We start from the raw sequence: 26,505 nt of genomic DNA on the forward strand, positions 1-26,505 counted from the left end.
CTTCCGCAAAATGACATGTCCACTTTTTATGTGGAACCAATGATGGAAGCCTTTGTGTCTGGACGTTGTAGATGATTTCTGTGCCCTGATTGGCTGCCCGAATGTACACATATTAAGTTAAAACACGTCCCCCCCACTCATCATACAGAACCACTATCCTAACCAAGGTCCTACTAACAAAAGCTTTAGTGGAAACGCAATCATTTACCTAACTGTGACCGAATTTTGACGACTTTGAGGAAAAAGAAAACTCAAGAAAACTAATACAAATCCACATGTGCTACGTTCATGCCATATTTGAGACTGGTGAACATTTTCTGAACAAGTTTGCTCATCACTATTTTTTAGAAGTTGTGATTTAAGTCTCATATTAAATGGATTTAGTTTCCACTGGGGATGGAAAGGTCAATGACTGCTTGTCAGAAACATGCAACTCCATTTCAGCTGCTGCTGGTCATTACTTCTTCCTATAAAAACTGGTCAGACCTTCTTGTCTCTGTGAAAGATTTGTCATCCTGTGCTTCCTGCTAAAGCTAAGTGGTTGGAGTAAAGTTGTAGTAGTAGTGTTCTTTGATCTGCCGTAGTACGTGTTTATCTCCTGGTCCCTGTTCCATACCCATTTAATTTATTCCTCCCTTTTCACATCCTCCTCCATAATGTTAGTTAGTGCTTTTGTATGATAGAGGTTTTCTGTTATCTCTTTTTTGTCTTTATGTATGGTTTACCTTACATTTCTCTTTCATGCCTCATGGGATGGGGGAGGAGACAGATCAGGGTTTAACAGGAGCATAATAAGGTTGTGGACTAGGGCCTCTCTTCCAATCCAGTGGACCCCCGGGATAGGGATAGTTAGGGTCCCAGTTCCAGGGAGAGATTGAGGTCCCCCTTTGTAATCGAAGGCCATTAGAGTGTGACATTGGAGTTTACAGGAAAAGAATGCTAAGAAGTATTCTTTAATGTGTAATGACTTGTATGTAAAGCTAAATTTTTAAAGGATTTTACAACTTTTTTAAGTAAACCAAAATTGAATTTTTTATCAAAAAAATTGGAAATGTCAGTGCAATTTATGAAAGAAGCAAGAACTGACAAATTTGATGGATGAGGCACTCAGATACGCCTTGTATTAGACATAAAGGAGGGCCTCATACAAATTCTGTTTAAATTGTCATGTAGTGGTACTCCTAGACTCATAAAGCCTATGCATTAAGTTCAAAACCTGCCAAAAATATGAAGCAGGGTCATCACTAACCCTTGGAGGAACCAAGTGTAATGCATCATTCAAATATTGTGATCTAAAGGTACTAGTGGAACTACTACTGTTATAAAAGCCCTTCACACACAGCAAAGTCTGCCAAAAATTACAAGCAGCGTTATCCATACACCTTTAAAAGCACCAACTGTAGTGCTTCATTCAAATATTGTGACCAAAGTGTAGTTGTAGTGCTCCTACAGTTATACAATCTCTGCACACAGTGCCAAAGCCTGCCAAAAATTAGAAGCAGGGTCAACTATACATCTTTCAAGGCACCAACTGTAGTACCTTATTCAAATATTGTGCACAGAATGTAGTTGTGGTACTGCTACACTCATAAAAATTTGCACAAAGTGCAAAGCCTGCAAAGAATTACAAGCAGGGCAATCTATATGCCCTTGAAGGCAAAAACTGGAGGGCCTCATTAAAATATTAAGAAAGTGTTGCTGTCACGCTTCTATAAAGGGGCAGCATGGTGGCTCAGTGGTTAGTGCTGCAGCCTTGCAGCGCTGGAGTCCTGGGTTTGAATCCCACCAAGGGCAACATCTGCAAGGAGTTTGTATGTTCTCCCCGTGTTTGCGTGGGTTTCCTCCGGGCACTCCGGTTTCCTCCCACACTCCAAAGACATACTGATTGGGAATTTAGATTGTGAGCCCCATCAGGGACAGTGATGAAAATATGTGCAAACTGTAAAGCGCTGCGGAATATGTTAGCGCTATATAAAAATAAAGATTATTATTATTATTATAAAGGGTTTCAACACAATGCAGTGTAGAGTTAAGGCCCTGTCTCACATAGCGAGATTGCTAATGCGTCACCCATTTTGTGACGCAACAGCGATATCGCCTGCGATCTGGCTACATGTGACACGCAGCAGCGACCGGCCCCCCTGCTGGATATCGCTGATCATGCAGGAATGTCCTGGGCCATTTTTTCGTCCTCGGCATCTTGCTAGCCAGCATGCATCGCTGTGTTTCATCGTTGAATCGTTGCTGCATCGCTGAAGAGATCTGCCTGTTTGGCAGCTTACTAGCAATCATTTAGCGATGCACCAGCGATCCCTACCAGGTTGTATCGTTGTCAGGATCGCTGGTGCGTCACTAACTGAAACGGGACCCTTACAGTGCGTGGTCACATTGCCAAACCAGTCAGTGAGCTGGCACTTACATGTCCTGCTTTAGCACTGCCAGAGTGGTGGACAGGAGTAGCAGAGGGTACAGCAACTTGTACAAGGAGCGCTGCATTGCATGCAGTAGGGCATGCAATCCTCAGCATTGGTAGAACCTGTGCCAGGGTGAAACTCGGCCCAGGCCGCCACAATGTTCACCCAGTGTGCCGGCAGGGAAATGTAGCATCCCTTGCCACAAGTGACTGTCATTGTGTCAGTTGTTAAATGTACAATCCCAGGAAGTGAGTTACTAAGGGCATGGGTGATATTCCTGGATATGTACTGGTACAAGGCAGGGACGCCACACCAAGAAATAGTGGTGGCTGGGGACTTATTATTGAGGCTGTCTGTAGAAACCTCAGCATCTACAAGCCTAAATTTCAATATTTCCAGCACAATAAGATTTTAAATGTGCCTGTTTAGCATTCTGGCCTGTGGGTGGGTTGTTGGGAACTTTCTTTTTTGTTCCAAGGCCTGGAGTAGGGACAGCTGAATGCTGTAATGGGACAAGGATTTGGAAGTGCTTGATGATGGTACCTCAAAATGTGCATGGAAAGAGGCATCTGCGCCAGTGTCATGGACAGAGGACTGGGAAACACCTAGCACAGAGGACGAGACAGTGGTGTCACCAGGTGTGGAACAAGGAATTTGACCTGCTGAGTCGAGTTCTTAGATGACATGTACCTGATCATGCTGGGGGTAGTTAAGCTCTTAATGGTCAGGTCCCTGCGTATCTTACCTTGGCATGTTAGGCTTGACAAGTTACTCTCCGCAAGGTGAAACGTTACCCCTATAGTGAGAGAGGCATGCCTGCGGATATTAAAACCCACTTGTTATCAAGATATATTGAATTGTTAGGCAGATTGTTTTCCTCAGATAAAAAATGGGACAAAAAAGATATAACTAACTCTAAAAAGTCAAAAATTGTTACAAGTTTATAGAGGGATACAGAACTGTTGAAATTGCTAAGATATTGGGACATGATCACAGAAACATCAACAGAGCCGCAAAAATGTTTTGAGAAAAGAGATGCAAATTTACTGGCAAGTATTTGGGAAAATTTGCCCAGAAGTAGAAGTTCAGTACTTAGAAACAAGGCCAAGGTAAGTAAGGCTGAAAGCCAGCTTTCACTGAACAAGACAGATAAGTTGAAAAATCAAGAGTCAAGACTGAGTCAAGAAATATTTGAATAATTTTAAAGTAACTTGGCACTCAACTGAATGATCCTTTACAAATTAAGTTGTTATTTTTTATGCAGTCCTTGAAGACGTTTCGGCCCACAATTGGCCTTCGTCAGTCTCCCGACTGCTATCACGTTACAATGACCAGATAGAGAACCAAGAATCTATGTGAATTCCTGCTTTAGGATATAATGTAGATATGTGTTTTGCTTCCAGCTGTCACTAAAGCATGCTGTGCTGTACTAGTAAATCAATATAAGATAGTAATAGAGGCACTGGGTATAGGGTACGTCTCCTTCGAGTACTGAAGCTGTTTGCCTGTTGGTGCTGTCTCTATAAAGCATGGTAGAAAGAAAGGGCCCATATGAGGTATGTGGGTGTGAGGTACGGGTGCACCGGGATAGGCGCAGTTTCCAGCGCTCGTCTGGTAGGAGACGTACCCTATACCCAGTGCCTCTATTACTATCTTATATTGATTTACCAGTACAGCACAGCACGCTTTAGTGACAGCTGGAAGCAAAACACAAATCTACATTATACCCTAAAGCAGGAATCCACATAGATTCTTGGTTCTATATCTGGTCATTGTAACACGATAGCAGTCGGCAGACTGACGAAGGCCGATTGTGGGCCGAAACATCTTCAAGGACTGCATAAAAATAAAAACTTCATTTGTAAAAGATCATTAAGTTGAGTGCCAGGTTACTTTATTATTCACTTTGGTCTGGGTAACCTACTTGTGCACCTTGTGGTAGTGCCACGCTATACTTGACAAGAAATATTTGAAAACAGATTTTTCAAAGATTTTACAGACTGATGAGTGATGAGATGAGAGTGACTTTTGATGGAACAGGATGGGCTCTTGGATGGATTAGTAACTGCAAATACCTCCACTTTGACTCAGGCAATGTGGAGGCTGCGAAGTAGTATGGGCTGGATTTATTGAAGATGAGCTAGTTGGACATTTTGTGGTTGAAAATGGACTCAAAATCAAATCCCAAACCTACTGATAGTGTATAGAAGAAACTGTCTTCAAGCAGTGGTACATGAAAAAGTCTGGATCTGTTAAGAAAACCATGATTTTTATGAAGGACAATACCCCACTGCATGCATCAAAGTATTCAAAGGTCTTGAAGATGAAAGAACAATGACATGGCCCTCTTCCTCACATGACTTAAAAGATATTAGGAACTTGTGGACCCTTCTTAAATAGGAAATTTACAGTGAAGGAAAACATTATGCCTGTTTGAACAGTGTCTGGGAGGCTGTGGTTGGTACTGCCCAAAAAGTTGATTTTGAACAGATTAAGAAGCTGACAGATTCCACAGATGGACAGCTTATGACTGTTATTGAAAATAAGAGTGGGCATACAGTGGAATGGAAAGTATTCAGACCCCTTTAAATTTTTCACTGTTTGTTTCATTATAGCTATTTGGTAAATTCAAAAAAGTTCATTTTTTTCTCATTAATGCAAACTCTGCACCCCATCGTGACTAAAAAAACAGAAATGTAGAAATTTCTTACAAATTCATTAACAAAGAGATAACACATGGTCATAAGTATTCAGACCCTTTGCTCAGACAATCATATTTAAGTCACATGCTGTGCATTTCCTTGTGATCCTCCTTGAGATGGTTCTACTTCTTCATTGGAGTCCAGCTGTGCTTAATTAAACTGATAGGACTTGATTTGTAAAGGCACTGTAACAACCCTGCTAGCATCACTGCATGGCGTCCCATCTCCCATCTTATTCACCACTCCGGGCCATGCTGTGAGTTCTGTCCTCTGCCGGCTCCTTGCTGTGGGCCTCATGTTCTTGCTTGCTTCATAGTTCCTGGCTGTGTACTTAGGGGGGCAGTGCCGGCTCTCCTTGACTCTTATAGAGACATGGTGCACCTTATAAGGTGTCCCCAGCCAATTGTCAAGAGTCCTCAAGTACTTAAGGCATCCCCACCCATAGGAGGATGCCTGAGCAACTATTTCCCTCAGTCAGTGGCTTGCTACTGAGCTGCCAGATTCTGTCCTGTTTCTGCCTTCTCTTGGGGCTGCGTACCCAGACTTGTCTCTGCGCTTTGAGTGTCTTGTTTCCTGCCTTCCTGAGGGCTTCATACTCAGTCTTGTATCCTAGATCCTGTCCCTGTTCCTGTACCTCACTTGTCTGAACTCAGTCCTAACCTGTACCTGTTTGTATCCTTGTCTGTGGCTTCCTTTCCCTGCTGTGTACATCCTTGTGTTTACTCCGTCTGCATTGCTCTCCCTCTGCATCTTGCGGTTCTGCTTTGCTCTCGCTCCGCACCTTGCGGTTCTGCTTTACTCTCGCTCTGCACCTTGTGGTTCTGCTCTAGCTCTGCAATCCAGCAGTTCTATTCTTGCTCTGCAATCCAGCAGTTCTGATCTTGCTCCGCAATCCTGAGGTCCTGCTCTGCTTCCGATCCACATCCTGCGGGTCTTTATCCCTCCTGTCTGAACTGTTTCCTAACCTCTTTGAACTGTTTCCTAATAATTCCTGTCCCTCCTGTCTGAATTAGCTCCTACCTTTTCCCACACACTATTCGTACCTGTCTGTGTACCTGTCTATCAGGATCCTGTCAGTGCCGGCGGGCTGCCGCGGCTGAACAGGGTAACTCACCCAGACTACGGGAGGACCCGGGGTCCGATACTGCAGGGAAAGTTCAGACAACAGGACATGCGACACTGAAAGTAGTTTAGCAGTACAAGGGCCTACGATCATGTGACCACAGGGGGCGTGGCTTAGCCTCCTGCTGCAGGATAGGGTTCTATTACAGGAATCCTGGAGCAAAGGCTAGGGAAACTCAGGTCAGACAAGCGGGGGTCATACACGGGGAGGACGGCGAAGTACCAGAGGGACAAGCAGAGAATAGTCAAAACGTAAGCAATGAATCATACACAGAGATAGCAACGCAGTACAAGGGAGGCAGTCAGAGAGTAGTCAGGTCCAAGGCAAAAGAGTCATACACGGGAATAGCAGAGCAGTACAAAAGGAACAGGCAGAACTCGTAACAGGGACAGAACCGGATCCAAACCAAGCAAGCATAAAGTATCACAGTCACAAAGCATACCAGGGTCACACACTCGACCAAGGGTCTGAGTATAAGCGACAAGGAGTCAGCCCACAATGAGGCTATAAAAAGCCTCCCAGAATCTCAGAGTGAAGCTGTCCAGATTAAGCTCTAAACTACCTGATCCCACGGACTCAGCAGATCATGACACTGTCCTTCCTGAATCAGTTCCAGCTCCTCCGATCTGAACAGGTCTCTACCTGTTCCCATATACCTTCCAGTCTGAACAGGCCCCTACCTGTTTCCATATACCTGCCTGTGGTCCTGTCCCTACCGAGTCAGTACCTGTCCCGCCCAAAATGCCAGAGTGCCAGCCGTGCCTGCCCATTCTGCCAAAGAGCCAGCTGTGCCTGCCTGTCCTGCCAGAGTGCCAGCCGTGCCCACCCATCCTGCCAGAGTGCCAGCCGTGCCCACCCATCCTGCCAAAGTGCCAGCCATGCCCGCCCATCCTGCCAGAGTACCAGCCATGTCTGCCAGAGTAACAGTCATGCATGTCTGTACTTGCCCACACCTACTATCAGTGTTCAGTTCCTCAGTGGCATCAGATGCTATAGCCAGACACTGCTGTGGAATGGTACCTGCTAGCTACCTGCTGCACAAGCCTGACCTCACCATCAGAGGCTCCAGTGAACACCAAGGTAGCTACTTAGTCACACCCCTTCCAGGGTAGTCTGGTTTGTGGCACAGTGGGGCCACAATCCAATGCTCATTCCAACCAGCCAGGGCACGAGTGTAACAGGCACACAACTGTCTATATAAGACCTCACAGCTCACAGTGCATGTCAGACTAAATGAGAATCATGAGGTCAAAGGAACTGGCCCAGGAGCTCAGAGACAGAAGATATGGCCAAGGTTACAAAAGAATTTGTGCAGTACTCAAGGTTCAAAATCACTATCAAATATAAAGGGTCTCAAACCAAAAATCATTTGAAAAACCCTAAAAACAATACTTTATTATTAAAAGACCAAAGGTCACACCACAAAGTGAACAAGACTAAACAGCAACGTGTCCAATGACATCCAATTACATAAAACATGTAATGGGGAATAACTAGGAGTCCCTAATGCAGTCTAACGCTCGATCCTTCCTAGCTGCGGAGGTTGGCACCCTAGGGGGAACGTTGTGGCGCCCCCGCTCAACGGTGGCTGTCCCTAGGGACCCTGATAAACCCTGCAGCCACTAGGGATCCCTTCCCCGATGCTAGAGGGACCCCTATCAATAGACAGAGATCAACTATAATAAGGAGGACCCTAATCCCCAAAAGGATTAAAAACAAAAGGAACACATTAATATGATGGCATTATAGTGATGGCATCGTAGTGACACGAATCAAATAAATACAGTAAAGGAGATCCACAGCGTATAGTGTATCAAATTTCATTTACATGAGGTTAAATCCAATGGCACCAAAATGCAAACTCCACAAATGGTAATAATTATATGATAAGTCACTAGATAACCCAAAATTTGCATGAAAGGTGACAATGATCATGCCACTAGATTAAAAGTCAGGTACCATTAGAGACATAATTCAGACACTCAGTAATCAATGCTGCAGATACTCATCATGTCACACGCCATCTGCCATATGTGTGAAGCGCCTCAACGCGTTTCGCCCCATCTGGGCTCATCAGCAGGGCCGATCTCAATAACAATTGTGTCCTGATGTGGTATAGTGTAGTATACTACACTATACCACATCAGGAAACAATTGTTATTGAGATCGGCCCTGCTGATGAGCCCAGATGGGGCGAAACGCGTTGAGGCGCTTCACACATATGGCAGATGGCGTGTGACATGATGAGTATCTGCAGCATTGATTACTGAGTGTCTGAATTATGTCTCTAATGGTACCTGACTTTTAATCTAGTGGCATGATCATTGTCACCTTTCATGCAAATTTTGGGTTATCTAGTGACTTATCATATAATTATTACCATTTGTGGAGTTTGCATTTTGGTGCCATTGGATTTAACCTCATGTAAATGAAATTTGATACACTATATGCTGTGGATCTCCTTTACTGTATTTATTTGATTCGTGTCACTACGATGCCATCACTATAATGCCATCATATTAATGTGTTCCTTTTGTTTTTAATCCTTTTGGGGATTAGGGTCCTCCTTATTATAGTTGATCTCTGTCTATTGATAGGGGTCCCTCTAGCATCGGGGAAGGGATCCCTAGTGGCTGCAGGGTTTATCAGGGTCCCTAGGGACAGCCACCGTTGAGCGGGGGCGCCACAACGTTCCCCCTAGGGTGCCAACCTCCGCGGCTAGGAAGGATCGAGCGTTAGACTGCATTAGGGACTCCTAGTTATTCCCCATTACATGTTTTATGTAATTGGATGTCATTGGACACGTTGCTGTTTAGTCTTGTTCACTTTGTGGTGTGACCTTTGGTCTTTTAATAATAAAGTATTGTTTTTAGGGTTTTTCATATGATTTTCAGTACTCAAGGTTCCTAAGAGCACAGTAGCCTCCATAATCCTTAAATAGAAGAATTTTCAGACCACCAGAAGTCTTCATAGACCTGGCCATCCAGCCAAACTGAGCAATCGTGAGAGAAGAGCATTGGTGAGAGAGGTAAAAAAGAACCCCAAGATCACTGTGGCTAAGCTCCACAGATGCAATAGGGGGATAAGAGAAAGTTCCACAAAGTCAACTATCACTTCAGCCCTCCACCAGTCGGGCTTTTATGGCAGAGTGGCCTGATGGAAGCCTCTCCACAGTGCAAGAAATATGAAAGCCCGCATAGAGTATGTTAAAAAACACATGAAGGACTCCCAGACTATGAGAAATAATATTCTCTGGTCTCATGAGACGAAGATAGAACTTTTTGGTGATAATTGTAAGCAGTATGTGTGGAGAAAACAAGGCACTGCTCATCACCTGCCCAATACAATCCCAAAAGTGAAACATGGTGCTGGCAGCATCATGCTATGGGGGTGTTTTTCAGCTGCAGGGACAGAACGACTGGTTGCAATTGGAGGAAACATGAATGCGGCCAAGTGCAGAGATATCCTGGATGAAAACCTCTTCCAGAGTCTTCTGGACCTCAGACTTGGCCAAAGGTTCACCTTCCAACAAGACAATGACCCTAAGCACACAGCTAAAATAACAAAGGAGTGGCTTTAGAACAACTCTATGACCATTCTTGACTCACCCAACTAGAGCCCTGACCTAAACCCAGTTGAGCATCTGTGGAGAGACCTGATAATTACTGTCCACCAGCGTTCACCATCCAACCTGACAGAACTGGAGAGGATCTGCAAGTAAGAATGGCAGAGGATCCCCAAATCCAGGTGTGAAAAACTTGTTGCATCATTCTCAAGAAGACTTATGGCTGTACTAGCTCAAAACGGTGCTTCTACTCATTATTGAGCAAAGGGTCTGAATACTAATGACTAGAGTTGAGCGAAACGGGTCGAAAAATTTCAAAAGTCGCCGACTTCTGGCAAAGTCGGGTTTATTGAAACGAAACCCGACCCTAGGATGAGGTCGGCCCACGAGGTCGGCGACTTAAGCGCCAAAGTCGCGTTTCAGAAGTTTGTTTTGCGCTCTTTTTCAGCCAATCAGGATCCACGGACACTGTGGGCAACATGATGACATAGGCAGGGGTCACCACCATCTTTCAGAAGGGCATGCAAGTGATTGGCTTGCTTTGGTGGGCGTCACAGTGGGTATAAAAGGGCGTGCACGCCGAACCGCCATGTTACTCATGCTGATCTCAGAATAGGGAGAGCTGCTGCTGATGATGATTTTGTAGGGAGAGCGTTAGGCAGGGAAGAAGACACCAAAAACTACTTCTGCTGCTAGCGATTTTGCCTGTGCAACACACCAGTCACTGTGTGTGCAGTGCAAGTGGAGGCTATATTTTGCTGGATCAGCAGTGTTGGTTGTTAGGCTGCCTTCTAAGGCTTCCTGACGGCTGCATTGCTGTTTACCCACTGCTCTGCAAACTGCTTTTTTAAAAGCAATCCCAATTTTTTTTTTTGTCCTGGTGAGGTACTGAGTGTGCATTTTTTCACACCATACAGCGGTGCACACTCCTCACACAGTACCGTGTAACGGCTGTTATCACGGCCACAGTGAAGCTATCTGTGTGTCGCTCTGTAAGGATAAGTCGAGGACATGTTCCGTTCTTACAGACCTGCACCTTCTAGTTTTGTCTAGTTTTCAAACAGTTAAATATATTTGCTGTTTGATCACATTCAAAACTATAGAGAGACAGTGTGAGTCAGTCCGTATACTTAAAAAACACGGAGCTTGACAATTTTACGTACACCGGACAGCCGTGAACGTGCACGCTCCTCTCTCAGTACCATGTAACGGCTGTTATCACGGCCACAGTGAAGCTATCTGTGTGTCGCTCTGTAAGGATAAGTCGAGGACATGTTCCGTTCTTACAGACCTACACTCTAGGGAGATTCCTATTCTGCCCAATTCTATATACACCTTGTAGTTTGTCATACACTAGCCAATTTCTGCCTGTGACATAGTGCTGTGATAATTACTGGGCCTCACACAATCCAAAAGTGTCCAGTGTCCACAAGTGTGTGCTGAAATTCAAAATCTCCGTTATCCTCTAGTCACGTTTTTCACACCTGCGACATCGAGCCTGTGACATAGCGCTGTGAAATTCAGTGGACCTCACACAATCCAAAAGTGTCCAGTGTCCACAAGTGTGTGCAGAAATTCAAAATCTCCGTTATCCTCTAGTGACATTTTTCACACCTGCGACATCGAGCCTGTGACATAGCGCTGTGATATTCAGTGGGCCTCACACAATCCAAAAGTGTCCAGTGTCCACAAGTGTGTGCAGAAATGCAAAATCTCCGTTATCCTCTAGTGACATTTTTCACACCTGCGACATCGAGCCTGTGACATAGCGCTGTGATATTCAGTGGGCCTCACACAATCCAAAAGTGTCCAGTGTCCACAAGTGTGTGCAGAAATTCAAAATCTCCCCTGTCCTATAGACACCTTGTACCTGGTTTTACATTACTATATAGTTTGTTGGATTTTGTCTACATTTCTACCAAAAATGAGGAAGGCTGGTGGAAGAGGCCATGGAATTGGGCGGGGGTTGGCACCTTGTAATGATGGTGTTGTTGGTGGATCTGATGGTAGTGGCAAAAGCAAAATAGGACCGAATGCAGGAGGTGTTGAGCCTGCATCATCGTCTGGCTACACAAGGCCTCGAAGGCTTAGTTTTCTAGGAGTTGGCAAACTGCTTTTAAAGCCAGAGCTTCAGGAAAAAGTTTTGTCTTACATTGCTGACTCAACCTCCAGCTCTATCGCCTCCTCTTCTGAAGTTGTAAAAAATAAAAGCACTGATTCGTCATTGGAGGCTCATGTTCATGAACCACACCTTTCCTTGTGTCCTTCACCCCAACCAAGATTGAAGTATGACGCAGGCCATACTAATGATTACTCCATGGAGCTGTTTTCACATACCATGCCTGGATTATCAAGTGAAATGGTGAATTACCCAGGCCAAGATGAATCTGACATGGAGTGCACTGATGCACAGCCACTGATAGATGATTCTGCTGGTACATTCACTCAGAGCACTACATTGTCCTCGCAGTGTACAGAGCCAGATTCTGACCATGATGAGACTCAGGTGCCCCTTCCCGCACACTATACCACCATACACGGTGACACAGAGGAAGGTGCACATGACATTGAAGAGGAGGTGATGGATGACCCAGTTTTTGACCCAGATTGTCATCCATTGGGGGAAGAGGGTGCTGCTTCCAATAGCTCAGATGAGGAGGAGGAGCATCCACAGCAGACATCGACATCGCAACAGCTGTTATCTGGCAGGCCCGGAGCACTCCAAAGACAGGTTCCAAAAATCAAAAGAGTTGCTGGACAGCTTGTCCAGAGGGTCAAAATATCACAGCGTGCTAGGCCGCAAAATGTCTGCCAAAGTAGGAAGAGTGCAGTGTGGCACTTTTTTGAACAAAATCCTCATGATCAGGCCAAGGTTATCTGTAAGAAGTGCGCAAAGACCTTTAGCCGAGGGAAAAATCTGAAAAATTTGAATACCAGTTGCATGCTTAGACATTTAACCAGCATGCACTTGCAAGCGTGGACAAAACACCAAACCACAAGTACCACATGTGCAACTGATCACAAAGAAGGTTGTCAGCAATGCTACATTGTTTCCCCCACTGTAAGCTCACCAGTTAGCACAGCAGCAAATGTTGAGGTGTTGCTGCAAGGCCACAGCAGTCAGGAAATCCCACTGTTATATCAACGAAAGACTGAATCTAGGCCATCAGAAAGAACACCAACTCCATCACCATCATCATCCCTCTCTCAGTCCGCCCTATCCACCGCTAGTTCCACCATATGCAGCTCTCAAGTCCAGATCACCCTCCCAGACACTATGAGTAGGTAAAGAAAGTACTCAGTCTCTCATCCGCGTACACTGGGTTTGAACGCCCACATTGCCAAACTAATCTCGTTAGAGATGATGCCCTATCGGTTGGTGGAAAGCGCAGCTTTCCGCGAACTCATGGCCTATGCAGTACCACGCTATGACCTACCCAGTCGCCACTTCTTCTCTCGCAAAGAAATCCCAGCCCTCCACCATCATGTGAAAGACCGCATTGTCCATGCACTCAAGCAGTCAGTGAGTGGAAAGGTGCACCTCACAACTGATGCATGGTCCTGTCGGCATGGCCAGGGCCGTTACGTGTCCATGACTGTGCACTGGGTTAATGTGGTGGATGCAGGGTCCACAGGGGACAGCGGTGGTGGGACAGTGCTGCCTAGCCCATGGTATAGGAAACAGTTGGCTGTAGGCGTTCGACCCTCCTCCTCCTCCAGAAGCGAAAGCTCGTCCACAGAGCGCAGTCGTACGAGCACTCCATCTGCAGCTGCCACTGTTGCACACGATGTGTCCCCCTATCGAGCAGCTAGTGGAAAGCGTCAGCAGGCTGTGTTGCAGATGATGTGTTTGGGCGACAGACACACCGCCGAGGTGTTGGCCGAGTACTTTCAGCGACAAACTGAGTCATGGCTGGGCAGTGTACATCTTGAGGCAGGCAAGGTAGTTAGTGATAACAGCCGTAATTTTGTGGCAGCCATAGCCCTTTCAAAACTCAGCCACATACCTTGCTTGGCTCACACCTTGAACCTGGTGGTGCAGTGCTTCCTCAATAATTATCCAGAGTTAACAGCCCTGCTCCAGAAGGTGCGAAGACTGTGCGCGCACATCCGCTGGTCGCCTGTACTCTCCATTCGTATGCAGAAGCTGCAGCGTTTGCTCCACCTTCCCAACCACCGCCTCATTATCGACATTGCAACAAGGTGGAACTCCACCCTGCACATGGTTGAGCGGCTGTGCGAGCAGAGGCAGGCCATAAAGCATTTGGGGGAGGATACACGGCCAGGCACTTTGAGAGCAGACATGGAGTTGACAGATGTGCAGTGGTCAAAGCTGAAAGACCTCGGTAAAGTCCTTCAGTGTTTTGAGGAATGCACACGGCTGGTAAGCGCAGACGACGCCATCCTAAGCATGAGCATCCCACTTATGCGTCTGCTCATGAAAACTTTGACGCACCTTAAGGAGCAGGCGTCTGCAGCCAATGTTGACGAGGAGGAAGAGGAGGAGGGAATCCTTGATGACATTCAGCCATTGTCTGCTCAGGGACCTCTCCTGGACGAGGTGGAGGAAGAAGAGGAGGAGGAGGATGATGATGGGGATGATTACTTAGGGGAGGAGGATGCATCTCATATGGCAAGTGAAAATGTTGGTGTGGCAAGGTCTGGTACAGGGTTTTGCGTGATTGGAGGGATGTGGTTTTGCCAGAAAGTGCTCCTCCACCCAGCACTCGCAGTGCATCATTGACACCGGGAACATTGGCCCACATGTCAGATTATGCCTTGCAGATCCTAAAAAGGGACCCACGCATTGCCAAAATGATGAACGATGATGACTACTGGTTGGCCAGCATCCTGGATCCACGTTATAAAGGCAAATTACAAAACATCATGCCACAGGAGAACCTTGACCTAATATTGGCTACTAAACAAGCAACTCTGGTTAACCGGTTAGTTGAGGCATTCCCAGCACACAGCAGCGGTGATGGTTCTCACACGAGCCGTACGGGCCGGGGGCAGCTTGGCAGAGGTGTTCGTGGTGCACACAGCAGAAGTGGCGTTGGAGACAGGGGTTTCATGACAATGTTGTGGACTGATTTTTCACGGACCGCTCACACAACTGGTAATACTGCATCGATGGAAAGTGACAGGAGACAGCAGTTGTCAACTGTGGTTAACAACTACTTTTCCTCCCATATCGATGTTCTCCCGCACAGGTCATTCCCCTTTGACTATTGGGCCGCTAAACTGACACCTGGCCTGAATTGGTACAATATACCTTACAGGAGCTCGCTTGCCCAGCTGCAAGTGTGCTATCGGAAAGAGTCTTCAGTGCAGCTGGATCAATCCTGACAGAAAAAAGGACCCGTCTGTCAACCCAAAATGTGGATGATCTAACCTTCATTAAAATGAACCATGCATGGGTTTCCAAGGATTTTGTCCCACCTTCCCTTGATGACACATAGGTTGCCAGAAAAATGGCTTGCTTTGGTCCTCCTCCTATTCCGCGAACTTGACCTATTTCGCCTTTTGCAGCAGCTGAATGACCCACATCTATATATGACACTTTGTAAACCTCCCTAAGTGGGCGGCCCCCCCCCATGGCCGGGGTCACCACCTAGCACACAAAACCGTGCGAGTGCCATTGCCCTGGACAGGTGGGTAGGCCGACTCTTGGGCGCGGGCACTTGCATAGGGTCTCTCATAGTGCAATCAAGTGTCTCTGACAGTGGTGGTGCACACCCACCGTCAGACACACCGCCGTACTATGAGGGGCCCAGTGCCAGTATCGACGCCCACGAGTGTCCCCCCCTTGCTTGGGCAGGGCCCCAGCATTTGCAATGTTTACCTCTCCCTGCTCCTCCGCTGTGTAGTCTGGGCTGTCAAATCCTTCACTGGGACTGCCACTACAAATTGATTGAACTGAAAGATGATGGTTAAGATGTAGCTATGCCCTGTCCTGCTGGCCGGGCTCTAGCTCCAGATAATCAGTGGCTTCCATTTCTTATGGACGTCGACTCACAATTACATGCAGTGGTGGTTTATCATCAGCTTTCACAGTTTTCCTACTCACAAACGTGTGACATTCTGGCGCACATTTCAAAATGTGCCCTCTCATGCCAATCAAATAGAATCGCCTACGGCCTGTGGCTTCTGTCTTTTGCACTCCAAAGTTACGTGACAGATCATGATAGCCAGTAAGCACCATGTTTACATCGCTCCCTGTGATAAAAATTGGATTGAGATGAGTAGTGATGGAATCCACGGAAGTGCGATAAAGCAAGACTTTATTCACAAAAAAATGTTTTCACTGTCTCAACACACAAATTATTTGAGGGTCAGCATCGCCTATGAGAATTGTGACGGAAGTTTTTCCCGTGAATAATAATTTCCTAGATTTCTGCAATTAATAGCCTTTATGTCACTAATTGTATTCATCTCATTTCCTATTGCGTAGAGGCTGGACTGTATTACTGAGACAGAAATATATATGAAGATTTAAAAATAACACCAAAAGTATATAGTTGTGTACGCCTCAAATGCATTTTCTTTTTTCCACTTTTTAGATTGCTGTGTAATCCATACTGAGAAAACACAGATTTTACATGTTTAAACTATCCTATATATACCTGCTATCCAGTGATAAAGTACTCTTTCTCAACTTTGTACAATCTGGTCAAATCCATACTGGGCCTGAGAACATCTGAGTCTGCCTCCTGATCTATAGACATATATTTTTAATGTGTAAACTAGGCTACATATATACGTGTTATCCGGTGAAACTGTACCCTTTATCAACTTTCTACAATGTTGTTGAATCCATACTGGGCCTGAGAACAGCTGCCGAGCTGTTAAGCAAGCTACAGCACCTGTGGTTTGGACACGTAATTTTTTCAGGAATGACGGTTAGGCCTAACTCCGGAATTGCAGTTGACCTGAATTTACTGGGAAATCATCGTTCGCGGGGAATAATCTGAATCCCAGATCCCCATCACTAACGGAGTTCAGCAGGTTATCTGCACCTGTAAGCGACAAAAGCTGGTCCTTTCAGTGTAGCGTGCATGCAGCCCCGAAAATGTACTGGAATGCTAGACCTGTTATTGCTCGATCTAACGTGCCACAGCCTCGCGTATCCCTCTAGTAAGCTTGACGCGTACCGCGAGGCCATGCCGGAGTCTCGGTCGTTAACGGAATAAAGCTGAGAAATTGCTAGCACAACTACAAACGGACATACCACACCACACACAGAATCGACAAAGCTTGCAATCTGTCCATCTTTTCTGTAGCTTGTATGGTAGTGTTTTCCCGGGTGCAGTCCAATTAAGCCACAGGCTCCACTCCTGGTGGTGCCCTTTTGGACATTCCTTTAAGGTTCAGCTTTGCAATCATACTGCCCCCGGAAACCAAAAACTTTGCCTTCAGGGACGCTGTTTGGAGGTTCGTGGGAATAACGCCGCCCGATCAGCAGTTGGCATATGGGTCGCCCTCCCAGGGCTGTGGGGTACTCGGTACCGGGCCGGTGTCAGTGGGATGTGTCACAGCAGCGGTGACCTGAACGGTGGCCCTGGGCGCCCATGTAAATGGCGTGGTATAATGGTAAAGAGTTTATATAGATAGTTTGATGCCACCTGTGGTGTTCGGCAACATAGATGTTAGGCCGACGCTGCATGCAGATCCTCTGGGACTGATGGTGTTGTGCAGCAAAGATGGTGAAGCTCCCCACAGGTGGAGCTGGAGTCCCAGGGAAGTGTAGATGTAGTGATGGGGAAAGGCACAGGCGGTGTAGGTGCTGGTACCCAGATGTAGCGGTGCTGGAATAACTGTAGGACACCAGAGCATGCAGTTCCAAAGCTTTACTCACAGTCTGCAGGTTACACAGATGCCTGCCTCCGTGCTGTGTCCTCCGGGTCAGGACCTCTGCCAACCTCCGGGACCAGAATGGAAAGCTCCCTTCCAACACTCCGCCAACATGTACCTTCCTGAACGTCTCCTTTCTAGCGCTTGTGGGGGAAGCACTCACAGGACCGTGGTTCACTGAAACGCCTCCTGTCTAACAGATGTTCCTCAGACTTTACTTGTATGGCAGACAGCTGTAGCCTTTTCCTTCTGCCTCACACACGTCGATGCTGGGGCCTCCGAGCCTTAGTTGGGTACAGAGCATTTATTGCTGCTACTTCCCCCGGTTTCTGCTGCAGGAACGTCAGTGTCCCTACAAACTCGGAGACCGGAATCTGGACCATGTGCTCCAGCTAGGAGTGAGCCTTAACTCTGCTCATCCTCCAGCTCCCCTTCTCACGTCCACACACTTCCCCTTCCCTGCACAGAGTGCCCTAACTTACCTCCTCCCGACCACAGAGAGCAGCTCCTCAGCAGTCAGGTTCAGAGGTCTCCCTGCTGGCCTGGAGTGGCAAATGTGTTGTGTGTTGGTTTCACTGCTAGAGAGATCCTTCGTTGCTCCCAAGCTTGACAACACACTCCCTAGGAGGAAGGCAATGCCACAGTGGCGAACGTACTCTTGGGGACGCCACAAGTGCACTGAGGCCCAGCCACTGCTGGATGATGCTGCTGGTACATTGACCCAGACCACTACATTCCCCTCTCACTCTACACAGCCAGAATCTGACCCAGAGGAAACTCAGATTCCCCTTCCCGCATACTATACCACCTTACACGGTGACAAAGAGGAAGGTGTAGATGAAAGTGCAGGTTCCTTGAGCAGGTGGGGGGGCATACTCATGGGCGATGGCACTGGCAACAGGGCACCGCATAGTATGCAAAAGTGTCTCTGCCGGTGGGAGGGCCTAAACAGCCAAGTGCAGTGAGATGGAAGATGGGGACGACAAGGAGTTCAGAGTAGTGCAGGGATTCCCTAGCAAGGAGACTTATGTAATTGTTTTCAATGTTGGGACAGCAATTTTTGGGGAGCACTATACTCTGGTGAATGATATATGGGGCCCACCATACACTGGAGCATTCCAAAGGTGGACATTAGACACTGGAGCAGCATTTACAGGGCCCATTATACACTAGAGCAGTAGAAATGGGGCCCATTATATATGGAGTATTATTTGGGCCCATAAGACAGTGGAGCTTCATCCATTGGGACCAACATATACTGTAGCATTATGTGGAGCTCATCATATACGGTTTGAAACATTATATGGGAATAATGATTCCGTATGGAGAAATATATGGGCCTCATTACTCTGTATAGCGCACTAAGCGCTGGCCATAATACTGTATGGAGTTATATACTGTCCGTTTTTGGAGGTATTGGAGAATTTAAAATGGATATCAGTCATGAGATGTAAGAAGTGAAGTATTTTTCATTGTACTATACTGCTATTTCTCTGCCGTATCGGAGCATCATTTGTTGTGGTATGTGTTAAAGGGGCGCTCTTTGGCCCTGGGCCCACGAAAACCTGGAGCCAGCCCTCCCCACCCACAACTGTAGCCAAATAACCCCCATTTTTCAGTGCGTAACTAGTATTATGAAGTTAATTAAGGTTGACAAGCTTCAGTAACAAGAATTTATGCTTTTGGCATTCAAATGGGCACTGTTGGTGTGTTTCCTGTCCTCCTCTAACTGCCGACTTTAATTCTCCATTGACTTACATTGGGTTTCATGTTTCGGGACGACCCCGACTTTTCCCTATAGTCGGCCGATTTTGCTCGACCCGACTTTTGGAAAAGTCGGGTTTCATGAAATGAAACTCGACCCTAAAAAACCAAAAGTCGCTCAACACTACTAATAACCATGTAATATTTCAGTTTTTATTTTAAGTGTACATTAATGAGAAAATGAACTTTTTTGAATTTGGCTGCAATGAAACAAAGAGTAAAAAATGTAATTGGGTCTGAATATTTTCCCTACCCGCTGTATTTATTACTAATTTTTTTTATTAGATAAAAGAACGGGTTAATGTGGATATAATCTGCGCTGCTGAATGATTGTATGTCCAGATGTGTTTGAGCTCATCTTCATTTGCGATTAGAAAAACCGTCCGATTTCTGGACTGTAAAAAAGGGTGGAGTGCTATGCGAGTGTCATGCGATTTCTATGTGATTTGTAATCTTTCCATACCTTTTCTATCCGTTTTGCATCCGTTTGCAATCCGTTTTTTTTTCGCAGCAACTATTTTTCTACAGTCATTTACAGGACCATTTACAGCATTCTATGCCACAGAATGGTAATGTATCCGTTTAAAATGGATGGAAAATGGATGGTCCGATTTTGGTCCGTTTTTTTAATCGCACCCATTGACTTGCATGGGCAAAAATTGCAGCAAATCGCAGCATGCTGCGATTTTTTTCTCAGTCCGATTTTGGATGGGAAAAAAATCGCAAGTGAGATGTCACCCATTCACTAACATTGGTCAGAGTGCAATCCGATTTTAAATTGGATTGCAAACGTCCAATTTTATCGCCAGTGAGTATGAGCCCTTCTTTGAAACTCATTGAATATACCACCTTTCTTTATGTGAAACACCATCTGGACATACGATTATTCAGCAGCGCAGATTATATCCACATTAACCCGTTCAATTATTTACAGCATGGTCATTTGCTGACCCGTGGATCTGCCTCAGCAAATAACTTTATAAGCTTTATCAAAAGCTCCATCTGGTGAGTAGAATTTGATCTTATCAATTAATTTAGCATTGGATAAGACCCTATTTGCGCTGATCTCTCCAACAGCATTTCTTCGATTTTTTTTTGTAGTGAAATATCAGAAATGTATTTTTGTAAGTTTTGAGTTCTTTGCTTATTATTCTCACTTTAATAGATGAAAATAAACAATTAAAATGTTTGTATATCATTTTGCTGCATAATAATTCTGCACACTAATAGTTGCCCACTAATTATATTCACGAAGATGTTCTCTTAAGGGCTCAAGCAGACATCGGTGCAAATCTATTTGATTTCAGATTGCAATATATGGACTCGCCATGGCTCTCCTGATCCAAGCATGATAACATTATAAAAATACATGAAGGTGTCATGCTCTGGTCAAGAGACTCATAGCCAGTCCATGCATTGCTGTCCGAGATCAAACCGATTTGCATGAACATCTGTATGAACCTTGACAAAGACCAAACCTTCACTCTTACTTTCTTAAATTTTCAAGTTTGTGGTTTATTAACCTTTCTGGATTGAACGACAGCACTATTATTCAATAATGAAATTAATCACCAGAAATACAAATTGCTTAATAATTCTGCACACAGTATACTCAACATAATATACAACTAATAGGTCTAAGAAAATGCATCACTACCTAAGTGTTACAGCAGTATTGCCACTTTCTAAGCCACATTGTTCATGATCAGTTTGTAAGCGAGCTTTCCCATCAACCCCTTTCTGCCAGATGACGTACTATCCCATCCACCTGGGACTTAATTCCCATGGATGGAATGCATCCATTAGCCCTCTGTGTCTGTACTGTTACACACTTAACATTATGGCTGGTCCATACAATCAGGGCAATTGTTACCACCCACCTTTTGTGTCTACCTATTTCCTCATAGATTGTAAGCTTGTGAGCAGGGTCCTCATTCCTCTTGGTATTTGTTATAATCCACTGTATGTGATTATTGTTATGCTGTAATGTCTATTGTCTGTACAAATCCCCTCTGAAATGTAAAGTGCTGCGGAATATGTCGGCGCTATAGAAATAAAATTTATTATTATTATTATTATTATTATTATGATAGTACGTCATGTGTGATCAGCCGCGCTCATGGGGGAAGTGTGGCTGATCGCAGCTGGGTGTCAGCTGAGTCTCACAGCTGACACCTGGCACTAAGTGCCAGGAGTGGTAACGGATGGCTCCCGGCACTTTAACCCCCGGAACACTGAGCTCAAACATGATCGCAGCTTTCTGGGAGCAGGCAGAGGGGCTTTCAGCTCTGACAGCCCCTCTGCCTTTGGATTGGTGACTCTGCGGTGTGACGCGTGGTCCCGATCGCTGCCATGGAGACCCGATGCCATCATGATGAAATCCAGGTCTCCAGGCCTGAGAGACTTCCTGTCATGCGCAGTGCATGACAGGAAGTCTCACAGATCAGTGTAAAATGCATGCAGCACTGACAGCTTCTATAGCATGCAGATCTGCATGCTATAGAAGCGATCAGCCAGCACAAATTGAGTGGCCCATAGTGGGGAAAAAAAAAGGGAAGAAAGTTCCAGCGCCAGGAATGGAAAATTAAAAATCCATTTTATTGTGCCAATGCATATTAAAATTCCAGCAGGTACAGCATATCAGTCGGATGACTGCAGAACAACGCGTTTCGACGCCTCAGGTCTTAATCATGTTCTTACTATTGATTGACTGCCTAGTCAAATCCGTGCGCAGGATTTGGATCCTACCAGCAAGGCAGTGCGGTGAGCTGGATTATTCTGTTCTTTTACTTCATAGTGGGGAAAAAGTGTAAAATTAAGAATTAAATAAAAAAATTAAATAATTGTAAAAATATTTTAAAAAAATAATGAAAAAATCAATATTTATTCCAGCAATAAATACATTATTGAATTAAAAAAAATCTAAACAATAAAAGTACATATATTTGGTATCCCCGCGTCCATAATGATCCGACCTATAAACTGTCCCACTAATTAACCCCTTTAGTGAAAACCATTTAAAAAAAAAGCCAAAATACAATGCTTTATCATACCGCCGAACAAAAAGTGGAATAGCGCGCGATCAAAACAATGGATATAAATAAATGTAGCACCACTGAAATGTCATTTTGTCTTGCAAAACACAAGCCCCCCAAACAGCGTCATCAGCAAAAAAATAAAAAAGTTATAGCTCTCAGAATAAAGTGATGCAAAATAACTATTTTTTATATAAAATAGTTTTTAATGCATAAAAGCGCCAAAGCATAAAAAATTATATAAATGAAGTATCACTGTAATTGTACTGACCCGAATAATAAAACTGCTTTATCAATTTTACCACATCCGGAATGGTGTAAACGCCCCCGCCAAAAGAAATGTATGAATTGCTGGTTTTTGTACATTCTGCCTCCCAAAAATCGGAATAAAAAGCAATAAAAAAAGTCATGTGCCAGAAAATGGTACCAATAAAAACGTCAACTTGTCCCACAAGAAACAAAATCTCACATGACTCTGAGGGTCAAAATATGGAAAAATCATAGCCCTCAAAATGTGGTGATGCAAAAAATATTTTTTGCAATAAAATGCATCTTTTATTGTGTGACAGCTGCCAAACATAAAAACCTCCTATAAAAAGTAAATCAAACCCCCTTTATCACCCCCTTAGTTAGGGAAAAATAATAAAATAAAAAAAGTATTTATTTCCATTTTTCCATTAGGGTTAGGGTTAGAGTTAGGGTTGGGGCTGGGTTTTGGGTTAGGGTTGGGGCTAAAGTTATGATTAGGGTTGGGATTAGGGTTAGGGTTGAGATTAGGGTTAGGGTTGGGATTAGGGTTAGGGGTGTGTTAGGGTTGGGTTTGTGGTTAGGGATATGGTTAGGGTTGGGATTAGGGTTAGGCTTGGCATTAGGGTTAGGGGTGTGTTAGGGTCAGATTTGTGGTTAGGGTTATGGTTAGGGTTGGGATTAGTCTTAGGGGTGGTTAGTGGTTTGGTTAATTTCTCAACTTTATCTTAAAATGTGTGTGAATTTGATACAGAACTACATGTTGTAATACTGTCAAAAAGTTTTCTTTTACAAATTAGACTGAGAAAAACATAACTGAATTTCTCTCTGAATGTGAAAATTCTGTGCATACAGTAAATACTCCTAAGAAATGATTTTTTTTTCATAATATTCAATCTCCATCATGAATAATTTTCTTTATATTTTGTAGCATGTGACTTTCAGTGAACTATAGATAAACATTGATATCACTTAGTGATTTAAGATTCTTTTAAATTAGCATTTCAATCATCACTGTTAGAGTTTAGTTAGCCAAATGACAATGAACACTTAGGTAACCAAAGGATATTAAACTTTTCATGCACCAAATAATTATTGCAAATAGTGTTAATGCAATTGACTAGATTTGTAAGGTGACTTGAACTTATAATCTGTTGCTTTTGTCAATTCAGAGAAAGTAACTGTGGAACTACCACTCTCTGGAAAAAAATGAATGAAGTTATGAATTATAAAAACCTTTCTCCTTCCTGGTTGGAAGCTATATGAAAAAGTGACCACATTCAGAGATTATCTGTTAATCCTTTAAAACTAAAATATATGAATGCTAAGTAGTTTAAGCTTTGTTTTTTCTCTACTTTCAGGTATTCTGGGAAGGATCCAAATGTAAATGCTAACCTGGTGTAATAATCCTCTTTATGATAAGACTAGTTTAGCCTGTTACTATTTTCCTGGATTATTGAGAGCCAAGGAAGAGTTAAAAAAAATTATACTCACCACGCTACTATGGCCCTCCCTGAACCCAGTGGAACAATAATGGCAGGTATCATTGTTTCACGATAAGTTTTTCAATCTTCTAATTTCAATCTTTCTCTCATTCGTACCTCACGTTATCATAAAAGGTATGATGCATATCAATGATGTGTGTCTTGCCTCATGTGATCACATACACTGTGAAACACTTCAGTGATGTACATTGCAGCCTATTGAGCAGAAGTCACTGCCGGAAGGAAGATAGAAAATAGGAAAACTACTATATAAGACAGATGGTAGAAGAACCAATCAGTGATGGGTGGCAGCTAGACATGTACAGGTAGGACCAAGGAGAGTTGAACACATCAATTTTTTTAAACACGTTGCCGTTCATTTTACTTTATTCACATGTATTTAATGCAAAGGTGAGTTTCCCCCACATGCGAATCTGCCAAAATTTAACTTTGGGAGATTGAGATAACTTAATGAGTAGTGATGGGCGAGTAGCATTGTTGCTCGGGGAGACGCTCGGGTGATCTCCAAGTATTTTGGCATGCTCGGAGATTTAGTTTCGTCGTCTCAGCTGCATGATTTGTGACTTGTAGACAGGCTGAATACATGTGGGAATTCCCTAATGGTACCGTTACACCTAGCGACTCACCAGCGATCCCGACCAGCGATATGACGCGGTCAGGATCGCTGGTGCATCGCTAGGTGGTCGCTAGTGAGATGCCACACAGGCAGATCTCACTAGCGACATCGCTGGGGACGGGGATCGCTACTTACCTGTCAGACGCGGCGATGTTGCGTCCTCCCGCCCGGCTCCACGCGTCGCTCATCGTCACAGCAGGAAGCGCCGCAGGAAGTGACCGACAAGGAATGGTCCAGGAGCTTCTCGCGCGATCAGCGATAACCAGTGGGGGAGCCGGTCGGAGGTAAGTATCACATGCAGCGATATTGCTAGCAATATCGCTGCAACGTCACAAAATCGGTGACTTTACAGCAATATTGATAGCGATATCGCAGTGTGTAACGGGGGCTTAACAGACAGGCATTCCACACGTATTCAACATGTTAGGGCAAGTTAGGATAGGATATGGGTTGAACTAGATGGACTTAAAGTCTCCCTTCAACCTTAATAACTATGTTACTATGTCTAGTTGTCGCAAATCATGCAGCTGAGGTTACAAAAACTAAATCTTCGAGCACGCCAAAATACTCGGAGACCACCCGAGCAACGAGTATACTTGCTCATCACGAATAATATTTAGAAGGACATAAAATAGAATTGCATCAGCAATCAGTATTTAGAAAATCATGTTGGATGGTGATATGTTTTCACCCTGTAGCCCTCCAGAGTTCTCCAAAACTGAACACAAAATACTAGAGTTTGTCAATCAGGTTTTCTCAATAGATCAATAATGGTGCATGCACCATGAAATGCACTATATGCGACTTCAGTGTTTGTATGGCACCTGAAAACGACTTTCCATTATAGAACTAAAAATTGCTGCAGAAAATAATGGAGTCGACAAGGTTATTTCTGCAAATCTGAAAGAGAAGAATATTGTGCTTGTTCAATGGTGAGTTCATAACATGAGGATATCATCAGTTCACAAACCGATGATTTTCTCTCTCCTTTCACTGGGAGATTTTGTTAGAGGACACAGTCTTGTTTGTGGACTGTTACATACTTTATATGATCTAAGGTCAGTGTACTTTGTGGTGATTCATACAGTAAGTCTAACAGCACAGCTTTTATGTTTCCTAGAATTGGTATTTAATGACTGAAAAGCTTTCAACCAACACACCGAGCAAAACTCACTATGGATGTGATTATCTTAAGTACATCTGTTCAGGGATCATGTTAAACAGGTGAGGAAATCATTTTAGATACCATACAATTATTTTGCATCAAATAAAATGATCCCCTAGTAAACATTTTACTTGGAGCAATTTTAAGATACAGTTGAAAAATCTTAAAAGCGGACAGTGACGATAAGAAAAATACTATTTTTATATTATATAACACAGTAAACACAACAAAAATGTATTTTATAGAGGTTGTCCACTACATTGACAGCTCCTTCTGAAATACATGAGTCTCCTGAGTAAAATAAGAATAGCTTATATTTAACTACTGCATCCTCACCGTTCCATCAATGTCATGGCCGGGACTCCCGGTGCTCAAGTGACTTTATTACATCAAGTAAGCACTGCAGTCAATCCTCAATCACTAATTGGCTGCTGCCCATCAATATTCTGTCAGAGTGAATCTCTTAATCTAATGAAATAATTAAACCTGCAACTAGGAAATGGCCAATGGTCGGCT

This window comes from Dendrobates tinctorius, unplaced genomic scaffold (genome assembly GCF_039654945.1).
Source record: "Dendrobates tinctorius isolate UK_male_01 unplaced genomic scaffold, ASM3965494v1 ptg000097l, whole genome shotgun sequence".
Classification (NCBI taxonomy): domain Eukaryota; kingdom Metazoa; phylum Chordata; class Amphibia; order Anura; family Dendrobatidae; genus Dendrobates; species Dendrobates tinctorius.